A 16,971-nucleotide genomic window follows, 5' to 3' on the forward strand; every position below is an offset into this window, starting at 1 on the left:
TCTTTTGGGGATTGGATTACTTTATTAAACCTAATGGTCTCCAATTGTATTTCATTCTTTTTATGTCTGAGTAGTATTCCAACACCACCATTGGATAAGGCTATCATTCAAACATCAAAAAATAAGAAGTACTGGTGAGGAGAGGAGAAAAAGGTATCTTAATACATTGTTGGTGGGAATATAAACTAGTACAACCATTGTGGAAAACAGCTGGAGATTCCTCAGAAATCTGAAAATAGATCTCCCATAAGTCCCAGCCCTCCCACTCCTGGGAATTTACCCAAAGGAAATGAAATCAATATATGAAAGGTTTGTGTGTACCCCTGGTTTTATGGCAGGTACTTCACAATAGCTAAGGTATGGAATCAACCCAGTTGTCCATTACTGAATACTGGATAAAGAAAATGTGGTATAAATAATCTATTCCTTTAATGGTTATACCAAGATACAAGTGAAATTTTCAAACATACTCCATCCTGCTACTTCTAATGTATTGTTTCTAGTGGTAGAAAATGAAGCAAGTAACATTGAGCATATAACTCTACCTAGACATTCAGTCGATATAACTGTCAAAGTTTCTTTTAAAACATATTCTGTTAATAACTGATTCTGTACCTTGTCACCATGGCATCATCAAATGGCATGAGCCAAAAAAACATTGTCTTTCTGTGTGAAAATATTTTAGAAAAGTTTAATTGCAAGGATATTAAATCAGAGTCTGGTTCAGTGAGAAAAGGCAGAACTATAACCAAATTTCCCATGCACTGGGGTGTGGTCTGGTTTCTCAGGTTGAACAGCCGCCAGACATCCATTCCATAACTCACCCTAACATCCTGCAAGGCTTGTATGCATCCCAGAATCATAACCACTACAAAGTACAGCAATGTGTGACTAGTCCATTAAGAAATGAATTCAGAGGCTTGATGAAATCAGATGATTCACCTAAGGAAGTGGAATATTCCCCAGCTTTCTACAGTTAGCCCTTTTGTAGGATTTTCAGAGGTTCACTCAAGGGATGAGAGAGGATTGTATCATGTTTTCCACAGAGAGATGTTTGATTAATCTGGTTACTAATGCAAGTAGTGATTGAAAGTAGGTAATAGAGGTCTACAAGTTATCACTGTCAAAAAAATGTAAGCTTACAATAGCTTTGAAAAAGAGTCTCAAGCTTAATGTCAAAAAAGCCTTGCTTGTTCTTGTTTGGGGGAAAAATAGTGTTCTAAATATTACTTTTGGAAGTAATTTACATGCATAGTGCTTTGTAAAAATGATCTGCATCCCACAGTACAATGTCAGTCCTGATTAACATAAGTAGAGAAAAAGGTTGAAATATAAGATGTTTTAACAATAATTTGGGTTTTGGGGTTTTTTTTTAATTTATTTGACAAGTAGAGTTATAGACAGAGAGAAAGGTCTTCCTTCCGTTGGTTCACCCCCAAAATGGCCGCTATGGCCAGCACCGCACTGATCCGAAGCCAGGAGCCAGGTGCTTCCTCCTGGTCTCCCATGCAGGTGCAGGGGCCTAAGCACTTGGGCCATCCTCTACTGCCTTCCCGGGCCACAGCAGAGAGCTGGACTGGATGAGGAGCAACAAGTACTAGAACCCAGCGCCCACATGGGATGCCGGCGCTGCAGGCGGAGGATTAACCAAGTGAGCCACGGCACTGGCCCCAATCAATAATTTGTTTTAAATGCACAATTTGGATGAGACATTCAGTTACTCTGATGTTAAAACTAGAGGATCTTATCCCACATGTTGTGAACATATTGCAGATTGCTAATAAATGCTCATTGATGAATAATGAAAAGCCAAGCATAATCTGTCTACCCAACTTATACATACATAATTCCTGCCAGGAGCAATATGCTAACAAACATGTTTCTGAATAGCTCACATCAATGGGAGGATTTTCAAACCCTTAACATATAATGGAAGATGTGGTAGGGAGGAGTGGGTCATTGAGTATCTCATGGCCATTCACTGTTGGATATGACTGCCCAAAACTTGAAGTTGTCCTTTTCACTTCTCAAAGGATCCTCTAAATGCCCTATCCCTGCCCTTTCTTTGATATAACTTAGACGCACCAACTCCATCTTTGTACAAAATCACCCCACCCCATCTCTTGTTAGGGGTGACTCTTCCATAGAATTGAGATTAAGATACAGAAATTATCCACTCATATTAAAAAAAAGAAAACCTCCTCCCCTGAGTTAATTTTGTTTCTTTTTTTCTTTTGAGAAGATTTTTGCCAACACTTAACCTTCTGTCCAGACCGTGAGTTTCAGTCTTTCTTTTCACCCATTTCCTAATTGGCCCTCATCTCTTACACTTAGTATTATTTTCCCACAAGAGTGCTCCCCACAAACCTCTTATTACTCCATTCCTGTTATATGTTCTCTAAATCCTACCATGAATTCTGAAACCAATGAATTGCATAAGCTGGGATTTCCGATTTGTTAAGCATCAGAGAAAATTTTACCCCTGCCCTAGTGTTCTCTCCATCTCTGTTCTTGGACGAAAACCCAGGCAACTGTGTGGTCTTTCTGCCATTTCTTAGGGAAATAGAAAATTCTGCAATCAGGTTAACTATAAAATAATAATTACAAACATGGAATTTTAACTCAGAATTATTTCAATTTTAGGTCCAGTATTTCAACCATTAGTTTACTTTTCAGCCATTTGCCCTTGCGGAATAGGCTTACTGAGTTTTCTCTCTTTCCTTTATCATATCTTTACTCCATGTTTGACCTGATAACCAAGCTTACTAGACCTTCAAGTCTGGATAGTAGGGAAGAAGAAAGGAGAAAGAATAAATTATTAATTGACTGGTATTGTTGACATATGATTTCAGATTCTTTATAACTGGCATATAACTAAAAATAACTGATTCTCTTGTGCTGGTTTTAAGAGTTCATGAAAATTTACCCTATGGGCCTCTCCAACTCCAAACTCTTTAATTCAGGCAACTCCTTCTTTTCCTTTGGCTGACCCATAAACTTGGCCCTGATTTTCTACTGGTCCTCATTTCACACACCACTTAGTTAACATCCATCATCTTTCCAGGTGGTGCCACCAGATGGAAGTTCAACAGATTCTTGAGCAGCTTTTACTCTCAATAGGAATGACCTATTTCTTATGTATGATAACCACTTATTCATTTTTATCCCTTTGAGTTCAAACTACTCCCTATGTGGTAGAAGTTTCCTACCTGTCACAGATCCTCTAAGAATGAGCTTAGTTTGTAGGATATTGCTTGGAAAGTACCCTTGGAGTGAGCACTTATGAAAGAAAGGGGAAGAAGCTCAACAAGTTACTCAAGCCAAAAGATCATTGATTTCTCTTTCCTTCAGATTATCAACTAAAAACCCCCAGCAAATCCTCTTGTTTGACTGCATCTCCAAATTATCTGCTCTCTAGAAATGCTTATTGATTTAATTAACAAAGTATTTTAGGATGTGCCTACTGGATGCCAAAACATTTAGAATTAAAGGAGAAAACACAATTATCTAGATATTTATGCACAGGGAACTAAACATTGGAAATGTGTAAATAAATTGATTTTGTGCTGCTTGACTTGAAAATGTGTCAGCAAAAATATGCAAACTTCATCAAGTTCCCAGAGACAGTATCTGTGTAAATACTACTCTTCTTAGTCAACTCTTAATCTAGCACAGTTCACACATGAAGTATTTACTGAGACTTACTGAGTGTCTACCAGTTCCTATACTCAAATATTGTTGGAAGCATTTAGCTCACATTCAGATAATATTACTTTATATCACAAAGCTGTTAGAGAAAAAGAAATCCAGTAATAAAATAAATTAGGTTATAACTACTTGACCATTTATAATTACTTAAGAATTATTTTTAGCAAACATAAGACCCAGTAAATTAGAAGTCATTTTATTTTTCTTTAATGTTCATCTGCTATGTACCACGTACTGTTCTTAGTGTTAAGCACACACAAGGAACCAAAGTGCCATTCTGACTTCTGGATGTTTGCTGTCTATTGGGAGAGATCCTGTTTATATAAATAAATGTCTTGTAGGTGATTAGAAGAGAGGAATGAATCCAGGGTCATCTGGGCAGAGAATTCATCTCCTCCTAGTTGAACAGGAAGAAAAGATTATGAGTAATAGAAGAACCTGGGTCAGAAGGGGGATAGAAGGAGTGAATCAGCACTCCAATATGGGATGCCAGCATCCCAACAGGCAGCTTAACCTGTTGCTCCATAATGCTGGCCCCAACAGCAAGTACGTGTTAAAGAATGATTACTTTCTGAGTGTTACCACGTGCTGAAAGTATAAAATACTGCAAGACAAATATCTGGCTCCTTGATATCTTACAATAGGGGTAAATAACAAAACTTGTAAAACAAGGAAGCAAAAGATGGAAAAATAACAGAATCTGGAGGATAGAGTGAGAATAAATGTGATTCAGTAGTGATGGTTGAAAAACTTCCCACGTTAGTTTCCACACCTTAATTGTTACAACACCATAAAATATATTTACTATAAAGGGATTTTGCTGTAGGTAGTCTACAGATGTGGTTGCCATCAATCTCTTCTTTCTCTGGAGTGAATGGGCAGGGTCTCACTGCTGCATTCCCTGGCCATTGTGGTGTTTGTGCTGCAGCCATACTCTCTCTGGGCTGCTCCCACAAGTGACTGAGCACAGTAGGAATACTCTTACCAGGCTATTCATCCCAATATGTGACTTCTTTAGCAGATGATCTTTGCTTCAGGAATCTCGAACCTGAGTGTGACTTCTTCGGGGGTACCTCATGCTCTATGGATCTTCCTTCCCAACCTCCTTTCCTTCCTCTCTCCCACCACAGGGATCAAAATTGCCTCACAGTCTAAAGCTCCCACTTCTCCACTTTACCTTCAAGGTGTTCTTAATTCTTAGTATCAGCTTCTCACAGAATTTGAACTGACACAGATCATAGGAGTTAAGATTTATTCTATGCTCTTCAGCTCCTTAACTCATAGAGAAAAACGTCTTAAAAGCTTGAAGAACCTAGATGCCATCTGGATCAGCTTCCTCGTTTATTCATCACTTTGTCTGCAGCATTGATAGCAATCTTCATAGTCACCATTTGTAATTCTCAAACCTGGAAGTTCTACACTTGATAGTGTGGAATCAATGCCTGGGCAACATGGCTTCTCCTGATATCAACACTACCCTTGTTACACCTCTCCTCTGTGTCTAGCATTGTCCCTTAGGACAATTACTATGAGTTTATATTCTCTTTGCACAGTGGCCCTTCTAACTCTCAAGAACAGAGATCTGCTCAACTTTCAGGCTCCATATCATTTGTCTTCCCACCACTGTCTGATGCAATTTGCAGTCATGATCATTGTACTGGTCTTTCTTTGGACACAACTCATTGTCTCCACATCTCATTTTTTATTCTTAAAATATGCATTTACTTGACAGAAAAAGGGAAAGACAGAGAAAGAGAGGGAGAGAGAGAGAGAGAGCAAGAGAGAGACAGAGACAGAGACAGAGAAATCTTCCATCCATTGTTTCACTATGTGAACGACAGCCAGGGCTGGGCCAGGCCAAAGCCAGGAGCCAAGAACCCCATCCTGATTTCGCTATGGGTATCAGAGGCCCAAGTACTTGAGCCATCTTCAGATCGCTTTCAGACCCATCAATAGGGTTATGGGTCAAAAGCAGAGCAATCAGGACTTGAACCAGCACTCTGCTATGGGATACTAATGTCACAAGCAACAGCTTAATCCACTGCGCCAAAACGCTGGTACTGATTTAATTTTCATTTCTGTCCAGGAATATAATAATTAGAACATCTTGTCCTTGGGACATTTTTAAATTTCTGAAAAATTATTGGGCTATTTTGTGCCATCTTTTTTCATTTGTAGTTCTGTGATAAGCCATAAAGGAAAATGTGCCTTGGAGTTATTTAAAATAGGAGAATAAATGAGGAATTTTCCTTCTAGATTGTATAGTGCAGGCTTGAAATTTAATTAATGTTCTTTATGGTGCATTGTAGAAGCTTCTAGAGGAAAAAAAAAAACTTCTCAATGACAGTGGAAGACAGGGGTATGTGTGTGTGGCAAACAGCCCCAATGCAGAAGAAATCCAACAACAGTGATGGAGGCTGTTCATAAATTCAGCTTCTCAACCCAAGTGGTTAGCAGTACACATTGTGGGAGAGTGTAAAGGGAAGGCAACTTGTACTTCCTTATGCTCCAATTCAGCGTGTTAGAGTAAGCCCTTCTGGCTTCCCTCTGTCTCCATTTCCCCATCTTCCCTAGGAGAAAGAAGCAGTCAATGTGATTTCTGAGAGGCTCAACACCCAGGTACCAGTGAGCAGAAAACTTCTCAAGCTTGGTAGAGGAGCAAGTTCCAAGACCAATTTTTAGTCTGAGTGACTCCCAGATCACTGAGAAGTCCAAAAGGTGATAATACTTTTTGAATCCAGAAACTAAACACATAGGACTGCCAGTATTTATGCCTGTGACAATCATGGGCCTGGATTTCTTCAGTTCAACAGAACAAAAGAACAGCAGGTCCCACATTATCATCCTATCTAAGCTGCATCCTTCAACGCAGCTTACCACCAACCAGCAGTTTGTAGAATGTGAGCACTGCCTAACTTTTAATAAAAATAATGCTCTGTCCACTGTTGCTGTAAGTCCCTTGGGTGCATGCTATATTAGTTAGGACCAGGAAAGGGAGAGCCAAAGGGAACCTGAATTATTTCAACAGTTAGTTTAATTAACAAATTAATTTACTGTTGGTGATAGTAATCATTCTTGAGCTATTTTGGAAACAGAAATGTATTCAGAATAATGTATCCCTACCTGTAACTCACATAATACTAATTCCATAAAATACTAATGTCTCTTTGTATTTTAAAATTAAATACAAGGACCAGTGCTGTGATGTAGTAGGTAAAGCCACCACCTGCAATGCCAGCATCTCACAAGGGCACCATTTCTTGTCCAGGCTGCTCCACTTCCAAATCAGCTCCCTGCTAAGGGCCTGGGAAAAGTAGTAAAAGATGGCCCAAGTGTTTTGTCTTCTAGCACTCATGTGGGAGACCTGGATGAAGCTTCTGGCTCCTGACTGTGTTCTGGATCAGCCTTGGCCATTGCAGCCATCTGGGAAGTAAACCAATGGATGGAAGATCTCTCTCTTCCTCTCCATCTCCCTGTGTAACTCTGACTTTCAAATAAATGAATAATCTTTGAAATAAAATAAAATACATTGTCAAATACATTTGGGAGATGAGAGTTAGCAAAGTTGTATTTTTTTCTGCAACTCTTGATATTTAAGCTACATTGCAAACATCCTAGGAAGAGTTTCAATTGATAATGGTTTTTAGTGTTTCCCACGATAATTTACCCATGGGATTTTTTTCATTTAAAGCACAGAATATGAAAAAGATTCTCACACAGAACTTTTTTTTGGGGGGGGGGGTTCTTACTTAGAATAACTCTATAGAGCAAGCACCATTTCTACTGTTAAAAAGACTCATTAAGAGCCTAATGTGGGGCCAGAGCTGTGACATACCAGGCAAAGCCTCTGCCTGCAGTGCCAGCACCCCATATGAGCATCAGTTCTAGTCCCGGCTGCTCCATTTCCAATCCAGCTCTCTGCTCTGGCCTGGGAAAGCAGTAGAAGATAGCCCAAGTCCTTGGGCCCCTGCACCTGCGTGGGAGACCTGGAAGAGGCTCCTGGCTCCTGGCTTCGGATTGGCACAGCTCCAACAGTTGCAGCCATTTGGGGAGTGAACCAGTGGATGGAAGAGCTCTCTCTCTTTTTCTCTCTCTCTCCCTCTCTCTCTCTCTTTCTCTCTTCCTCTACCTCTCTGTAACTCCACCTTTCAAATAAATAAAAAAAATTCTTTAGAAATAAAAAAGAGCGTACTCTGTGCATGGCATTGTGTGAGACAATGGAGAAACAGAAATAAGGCAGAGCCTTCTGTCCTCTGGGAACTAACATCCTGAAGGAGAGACAAGACCAGGGAAGATTTGAAGCAGAAAACCAGAGGGGTTTGACACATCCATCCCAATGGGAAATGAAGTTCTGACCCATATCAGAGAAGAATGAGAGGAGCAGCACTGAAGGAATTTAATAGAAGTAAAAGATATTTCTAGGACATGGAAACTATACAAGACAAACAGTATGTTAGAGACATAGTATATTACAAATCCAAAAGGAATCTCACACAATGTGAATCGCCTTTAAATAGGATCCCCTTGATGTGACCGCAGACCATATTGGTAAAGGAAGGAAAGCAGTTAAGTCAGAAGATGTTTGGGGATAGTCCTAGTCAGTCCCAAAGTTTGCAGCAAGAGTGACCCCAGCTCAGAACCACGACAGTGAGATGTTCCTCAGACCTCACAGATGAGCATGACTCCCACGGCGAAAGTGGTGCATGGGAAAGCCACGAAGACAAACTTCATGCCAACACGGAAGCCAGGCAGCAGGGGCATTTGATTTGGAGAGTTTGAAAAAAATGTTTAAAGATGAAAGCATTTTGTCCCAGAGATAAGAGTAGCTGAGACTACTCTGTACTAAAAATACATCGTTTCCATGTAGAAAAAATGATTAAAAAAAACTGCCTTGAAAACAGCAGAAATTGTAGAAAGCATTCATAGGCAGAGAGCATTGCATTGAAACGTCTGCAGTCCTGCAAGTGCATTCCCAGGACACACAGGTTAGCATAGCAGTCAGGGTACAAACCAGTAGACTGGTGCAGATACACAGCTAAACAGATAAGTCAGACAACTGGGGAAGATTCCACCTGATAGCTATGGATTAAGAGAAAGAAAATTGTCTGTAATTAGTATACGGTCAGCTTCAAATTCAAAATGCCCAGTCCTGGGTAAACTCATCATGGACAAAATTGGGAAAACCTGAGACCCAGGGATTCCGACGCAGAACCAAGGGCGTGAAAAGGAAAGGGACCCAAAGCGGACCTAAAGCCACTGCTCTCAGGGAAGGCCCTCATCACAGGCTGAACAGCGATCTTCACAGACCACATGAAGGAAAGCAGACGGCCCCATCCTTGTCTTTCGTTAAGAGGATACAGTAAGATACACGTACAGCCTTTTGGAAGCAGATCGGTGATCTTAAAGCGTGTGTTCTTCAGCCTGATCTAAACCAGACTTACTCAATGGATTGCAACTGCCAAGGGCAATCATTCTATCAAAACGGCTGTGAGATTACTGGAAACGCTTCAGATTTGTCTGTTTTTGCTGTTCACCAGTAAATCTTTTATGTGGAATGCTTCTGTTTTTTTCTTTACTATTCAGGCAACAAACCCCTTCTGTAAATTAACTTGGGACCATTTTCTAGACTTTATGTTTCCTTACTAGAGTTTATTTGGGAAGTGGAGGAGAATAAATTACTCTCCCTCCCACAGCTTTTTCTCATGGTTCTGATCCACTTTCTTTGCTCTCTGCCACAACTCCTTTTGCAATAAGCATGTATCATTCCTCTGCAAGTAGTCAGAGTGTTCTTCTTGTACTCTGCTCAAAATCTTCCCACCACTTTCATCTCTCCCCACCCTGTCTCTCTCTCTCATGCACACACCCACGGAAAAAAATATTCCAACTCCTTACAACATCATCAGGGCATCATCACCCCAGTGACAGGGCACACTCTTTTAACCAAGCTCTTTCCTGCCTTGCTCCCTCCAGGCTAAACTCAGTTGTTTCTCCTCCACTAAGAATGCCCCAACTCCAGATTTTTGCACTTCCTGGTGTCCCTACCTGGCACACTCTGCCCCAACCTCCTAGAAATTTTTATGCTCACTCTTCCCTCATGCAGCTTCTGCTCAAACATCCCCCGATCAGAGTCCTTTCCTGACTACTCTATGTTAAATGTCACCACGTCCTAACCCCATCATTATCATTTCATCAAATAATATATATTTACTTGTGTGTTGACTCTCTGGTCATTGATTACAGTGTCAGCATAGAGTATTGTTGCTGCTTAATAAAAGGTGTCAAAAATATATTTAAAAGTCTCTGATTCTTCTCTGTTTATCTTATCCAACTCTCTTCTGCTATCCCCGTAAGTTTCATTCGAGGCGACCTGTCTGCCTCTTTCATCTACCCCCACAAAGGGACAGGCCTCGGAAAATTAGTCTGCCCCTGGTATTATGAAAACTCTCACCAGAAGGCCCCACTCCTACATGCCCCCGTAACTTGACCTGTCTCATCCCAAACATCGCAAATCCCTTTGGCTGGCAGCAGCCCTGCCTTGGGGCTCAACAAGTTCTGCCTGTGTCTGAGTGAGTAACAAACTGTGTGGTTACACACTGTGGTGTATGTGTCTTGATGTGCAGTACCTGAAAAGAGAGGGAAGGGTAGATCTAGCAGCAAGCCAGGCTAGGCTGTGACACCCTGCCTTACTCACATAGGCCCCTCCAGGGAGAAAAAGATAAAAGACTCCTTCCTCTTGTTACCCCTCTCCATAGCATCTACCCCAGAACCTCCTATAATCTGGACTCTACCTTGCTTTCAACACTCTCAGTTGCTAACAATTCTGATCCCACTCTTTTTCTCCTTGTCTCCCTCACATGCAACATTAAGCCTGCCTCACTCATCTCGGGGAAGGCTCAGGTCTCTGCCCACCCCAATTCTGTTACCACGTAGAGTAGACACTACCTGGGATCTCCGATTGTATGACACCTCAAGGAATCCCTCTTCACCTCGCTTGCAGCCCTTTTATAAGAGAGAGTCCTTTAAATAATAAATATTTTCATCCTTTAATGAATGTCTAGTCATTCTCAGTTAACCTTGTTATTGTGTTAATGCAGTTTTCAAATAGAACACTCTGAAATAAGCCAGTCCCAAAGGGAAAAATATCTTATGTTCTCCCTGATCGGTGACAACCAACCGTGCACCAAAAAGGAAACCTGTTAAAGTGAAATGGGCACTATGAGAAACGGTGACTTGATCAGCCCTTGCCCTTACCGTTGATGAACAACTTAATACTTTATCCGTCCTAGTATTTTTTTGTCTGTTCTCCTTAATACTATTGGTTTAATTCTGTAATTAATACACAGTTATTCTTAAGTGTTGAAACTTAACTGAAAAGTGATCCCTGTTAAATATAAGAGTGGGAATAAGAAAGGAAAGAGATGTACAATTTGGGATATGCTCTAGCTGACTTGCCCCAAATGGTAAAGTTAGAAACATACCAGGGGATTCCAATTCAATCCCATCAAGGTGGCATGCACCAATGCCATCCCACTAGTCCATTTGATCAATTTCTGTTCACAATTGATCATAATGATAGGACTAAGAGCCAAAGGGATCACATAAACAAGACTAGTGTCTGCAAATACTAACCGATAGTACAAAAAAGGGAGAGAACGATCCAACGTGGGAAGCCAGATACACAGCAGACTCATGGAATGGTGGATGTCCTAAACAGCACTCTGGCCTCAGAATCAGCCCTTAAGGCATGCGGATCTGGCTGAAGAGCCCATGAGAGTATTTCAGACATGGAAAGCCAAGACATTCTGGAAAAAAAAAAATTACCTAAATGAAAGATCTCCACGAGTGAGATCCCAGTGGAAAGAACAGGTCATCAAAGAAGGAGGTACCTTTCTCTGAAGGGAGGAGAGAACTTCCACTTTGACCACTTTGACTATGACCTTGTCTAAATATCAGAGTCAGTGAACTCAAAAGGCTTCCATAGCCTTGGCAACTCATGACAAGAGCCTAGGGTGATTACTGAGGCCATAAACAAGAGTGTCAATTTGTTAAGTCAACAACAGGAGTCACTGTGCACTTACTCCTCATGTAGGATCTCTGTCCTTAATGTGCTGTACATAGTGATTTAATGCTATAACTAGTACTCAAACAGTATTTTTCACTTTGTGTTGCTGTGTGGGTGCAAACTGTTGAAATCTTTACTTAATATATACTAAACTGATCTTCTGTATATAAAGAGAATTGAAAATGAATCTTGCCAATGCCGCGGCTCACTAGGCTAATCCTCTGCCTTGCGGCGCTGGCACACCGGGTTCTAGTCCCTGTCAGGGCGCCGGATTCTCTCCCAGTTGCCCCTTTCCAGGCCAGCTCTCTGCTATGGCCAGGGAGTGCAGTGGAGGATGGCCCAAGTCCTTGGGCCCTGCACCCCATGGGAGACCAGGATAAGTACCTGGCTCCTGCCATCGGCGGATCAGCGCGGTGCACCGGCCGCGGCGGCCATTGGAGGGTGAACCAACGGCAAAGGAAGACCTTTTTCTCTGTCTCTCTCTCTCACTGTCCACTCTGCCTGTCAAAAAAAAAGAAAAGAAAATGAATCTTGATGAATGGAAGGGGAGAGGGAGCGGGAAAGGGGAGGGTTGCTGGTGGGAGGGAAGTTATTGGGGGGGGAAGCCATTGTAATCCATAAGCTGTACTTTGGAAATTTATATTCATTAAATAAAAGTTTAAAAAAAAAAAACAAATAGAACACTCCTTCAGTGTTCTGAAGATTCTAAGTTAACATAAGATTTTAAAGTTTAAACAGCTGCAGGTATTTCAGTAGTTACAAATGCTAATGCTGGTGGGAGCCAGGCAGGCATCTCAGTGTGAGAAGCGATTAGATAGATCACAACAGAAATTGTCAATACTGGGGCCACTGACCAGTGCAGAACTTGCCTAGGGGTTTTGTAATTCAAATGTATTTCACCTCATTCCAAGCTGGCCAAACAAAAAATCTTCAGGCTGGACTCAGCTCATGAGCCACGAGATGAGAACTAGAACTAGAACTGGAGATGCAATTAAAGATACCTGTGTCAAATGGGACAAACTAATCATCTAGAAACATGTAGTGTTTCTCAACTTGGGCCACTCATAATTGCCTGGACACTAAAAAATACAGATGTGAAGATCCCATCTGTATTAGTCAGCTTTTCATTACTACAAGTAAAATACCTGCTATATAGGAAGGAAGAGGGAGTATTTAGTTTACAGTTTTGAAGATTCTTGGCCAGCGCCGCGGCTCACTAGGCTAATCCTCCACCTAGCGGCTCCAGCACACCGGGTTCTAGTCCCGGTCGGGGCGCCAGATTCTGTCCCGGTTGCCCCTCTTCCAGGCCAGCTCTCTGCTGTGGCCAGGGAGTGCAGTGGAGGATGGCCCAAGTCCTTGGGCCCTGCACCCCATGGGAGACCAGGATAAGTACCTGGCTCCTGCCATCGGATCAGCACGGTGCGCCAGCCGCAGTGCGCTGGCCGAGGCGGCCATTGGTGGGTGAACCAACGGCAAAGGAAGACCTTTCTCTCTGTCTCTCTCTCTCACTGTCCACTCTGCCTGTCAAAAAAAAAAAAAAAAAAGAGAGAGAAAAAAAAAAGATTCTCAGTGCAAGGTCAGGTAGCCTCATTAGTCTTGTGTCTGATAAAGGTGAAGGAATATGTGCAAAGAGAGGACCACATGATAGGCCAGAAAGTAGAGAGATGACTAACTCTTTTGCAAGAACTATCTTCCAAAGGCAAACCCTTAATGACCTGAGGATCTCCCACAAATTCATCTTCTAGACACTAGCAGCTATCCTTAATCCATCAACCATTATGATTAATCTAGGAATCATTAACGTAAGATTTTAAAGTTTAAACAGCTGCATGAATTAAGAACCCAAATCCTGTTTAAATCCTAACACCATCCCCAGGGATTCTGATATAGTTACCCAGGGGTAGCCTGGACATCAGAAACTTTGAAAGAATCCTTCATTGTCTTAACTAAGCCAAGTCAGTACATTTTTTAGGAGGAAATTTACCATAATGTACTATGTTGCTCATAGTGTATGTAAGGTCCACCCATACAAGCTTTGCTTCCTAAGTCATCAACATTTTTCTTAAAAGATTATTATGAACTTGGAATCTAGATGATTGGAAGTGAACCACAGTAGGTAATCAAAAGACAGGAGATTTCATGAGATCATGGGGCATTATTAAATTTTAATATAACAGCCAATTTTTAATCCAAAATTTTCCCAATAATACCGTAGTATAACAAAATGCTTCAAGCCCATGGTGTACCTCTTCAAAGCGTGTCCAAAAGAAGTGGTATTACTTCAGAAAGAACAACTCATCTCTAAGGGTTTGAGTCAAGTTTCTGGAATATCTTAACATGAAAAGAAACCATGTTTTCTTTGGAAAGCATGTGGACATCCATACCAGGAGGTTCATTTCAATCAAAACCCACAGATTCACCCACAGATGTATAAGCACCATTCCCCTCATTGCCTTGTGGTGAAAATGATGAAACTGAAATTCTTCAATAGCCAAAGCATAAGGAAATTGTGTTCCTCTGGTGCAGTCAGGGGATGGGAGACAGAATGAAGTCAGCTTTTATGAGTTGGCTTTTTTTTTTTTGTTGACCTATAAAGCACATTCTTTGCAAAAAGAAAAGAAAACATGGTTTAGCACGATATCTTCCATAAATAGTCAGGACTTTACATTCCTGAGAATTGCTACATTGAGACTCCTGGGTCCCCTAACTATGAGCATTACACTGCATTTGCAATCAAATCAACCTCATTTAGAAATAGAGTTCATAGAGTCCAGTGAGCATGCAGTTCTTTTTGAATGAATGATGCCCCTGGAAAGAAATGGGTCCTGAGCAACACAAACATTTTTTGGGTTGCTTGTGGTGATGGGAATCCCTACCTTGCCTGTATCCAGCCAACACAGTGATTATTAAAACTCTTACTGTTTAGAACAATGGAAAACATAAAGGCCACTATATCCTGTCAGATGTTCTCAAAATAAGGAAAGTATAGTGAAGAAACTGTAAGAATATTGTGCAACATTGTACATTCGCAATTGCTTTAAGAAGAGAAAGCTCTAATTAAAAAAAAATGGTTTGCTAAAAAAGAATCCCAGAATTCATTTTTCCTTTCTTTCTTTCTTCTTTCTTTTTCTCTTTCTTTCTTTTAATGTCATCAAGCATTATATTTCATGGCATTAGTGTGTGGGAATGTACTTTTGAAAACCTTTGTGTTTAGCACAGAACAATGTACTCAACTGAAAAAAAGCCAAGAATCTAGCCCCTTATTTGACATAAGCAGCTGTGTGATCATGAGCAAACCACTTAAATTCTCTGTTTTCAGTTTGCAGAACTATGAAAGGAAGTATTTTGGTTCAAAATTCTAGCCCGGAGCTTGGAAATTTCTGGGCTCCAATAATTTATCTGCCAGTCAATGTGATTTCAGATCCACAATCCCTTATCCAAATTTCAAAATGCAAAAAGACTCTGAAAATTGCAAGGCTTTTGTCATTACTTAGGGCCTAAATCTGGCCTGAAGTATTGTAAGCCTATTTATTTTTTCATTTTTTCCACTTACCATGACCATTCATCTGTCAGACTGCAGAATGATCCAAGTGTTTGATTACAGGGTGTCTCAGAGCCTGCTGTAGCTGTTATGTAAAATAAACTTTTGTTTCAAATTACCTTTCAAAAATCTAAAAATTTCTGAATCCCAAAACACATTTGTCCCTCCAGGTTTCAGAAGAGACTGTGGATCCAAAGGATGCCTTGATTGTGCTTATCATGTACCAGGCATTATTCTAGGTGCTTTAAGAAATATTAACTCATCATTCCTTGTCACTAAAGATGTGGAAACTCTTATCATTCAAATTTTCAGATGTTGATACTGAAGCACAAAAAAGATAACTAACTTGCTCTGAGCAATAGAGTTAGTAAGGGAGCCAGGCTTCCGGTGCAAACACTTCGTCCCACACCTGCACTTTCTGACCACTTCGCTAGGCCATAAGAATTTATGAGTCTGATTTAAAGAACCTTTGGTTTCTCCATCTGTAAAATGGTGGAAAAAACAACCACCTTTCAGGAGAAACTTAGAGCAATCAATGCCCTTTGCAGAAGGGAAGCCATTTTGAATGCCTATCACTTTGACGTGAGAGTTTACCAGCCGTAGCCACACTGGAAAGGCCTGGGCAACTCCTGCAAGAAGATCCCACTCATCAGGCTGCTCACTCCTCTTACTCTGCAGGATTCCTGCTCTCTGTGCAATTTAGACACCAACATAAAAATGGTGCTATGCCCAAAGGCACATCACAAATTACCTGAAAGCACATTACAACAGGCCATTTAAAATTCAAATGAAACATTATAATCTCCAATCAAAGCCATTTAATATCAGCAACTGTGAAGTCTGGGAGCTGATGTACAACGAAGGCATTGAGGGTTTTTTGATCAGCAGCTGCTCTCACGGGCACCCCACGACAAACACCTAAAACGCCAGCACACAAACTGCTGGCCCAAACTGGGGGAACAGCTGGACAAGCCACCAGGGAAGTAGAAAAGCAATAAACTAAATAAGTTTGATTTATTTTTATATTTCCCCAGGGCTCTGTATATTTTAGAGTTCAAATATATTCTGCTTTCCAGGTGCATTTGGTTTCCATCTTGGAGTCTAATCTTTGAATCCAGTATGTCTTACCTTTACCCCAGTCTGTTTAGCATTACCCTCCTGACCTTAGGCTGATTGTCTTCAATTAAGCCCATGGATTTCCTCTTCCTGGACCAAAGTCAGGTTACGAAGCAAGAATAATAAAAGACTGAATGAGGCTGTAGTGTCATAGCCAGGGCCCTGGTGTCAAACTTTGGAAAACAACCTGACTTCAGATACCCCATCCCACTGGGAGATTCCGTGGCAACGGCATTACAGTCCACCAGTTTCAGAGAAATGGTATCTGTGCCAAGGAGTGTTTTCTCTAGGAATCTGGTTTCTCATTAAAAGAATTGGGGACAGGGAACCAAGAAGGAAGAAAACAAGGCAAGTTAAGTCAAAATATGATATGTTAGTTTAAGGGAAGTTTAAAAACGAATCCACTGTGATTAATCATACCACAAGTTCATTTAATGCATTTGGAAGAAATTCAGAGCAAGTGAATTCACTAGCTCTTTCAACAAATATTTTTAAAATAATTAATGCAGAGCACATAAGTTAGGAATGTTTTTTAAGAGGTTCA

This window comes from Oryctolagus cuniculus, chromosome 6 (assembly GCF_051225735.1).
Source record: "Oryctolagus cuniculus isolate XC-2025 breed Fujian yellow rabbit chromosome 6, ASM5122573v1, whole genome shotgun sequence".
NCBI classification, from domain to species: Eukaryota; Metazoa; Chordata; class Mammalia; order Lagomorpha; family Leporidae; genus Oryctolagus; species Oryctolagus cuniculus.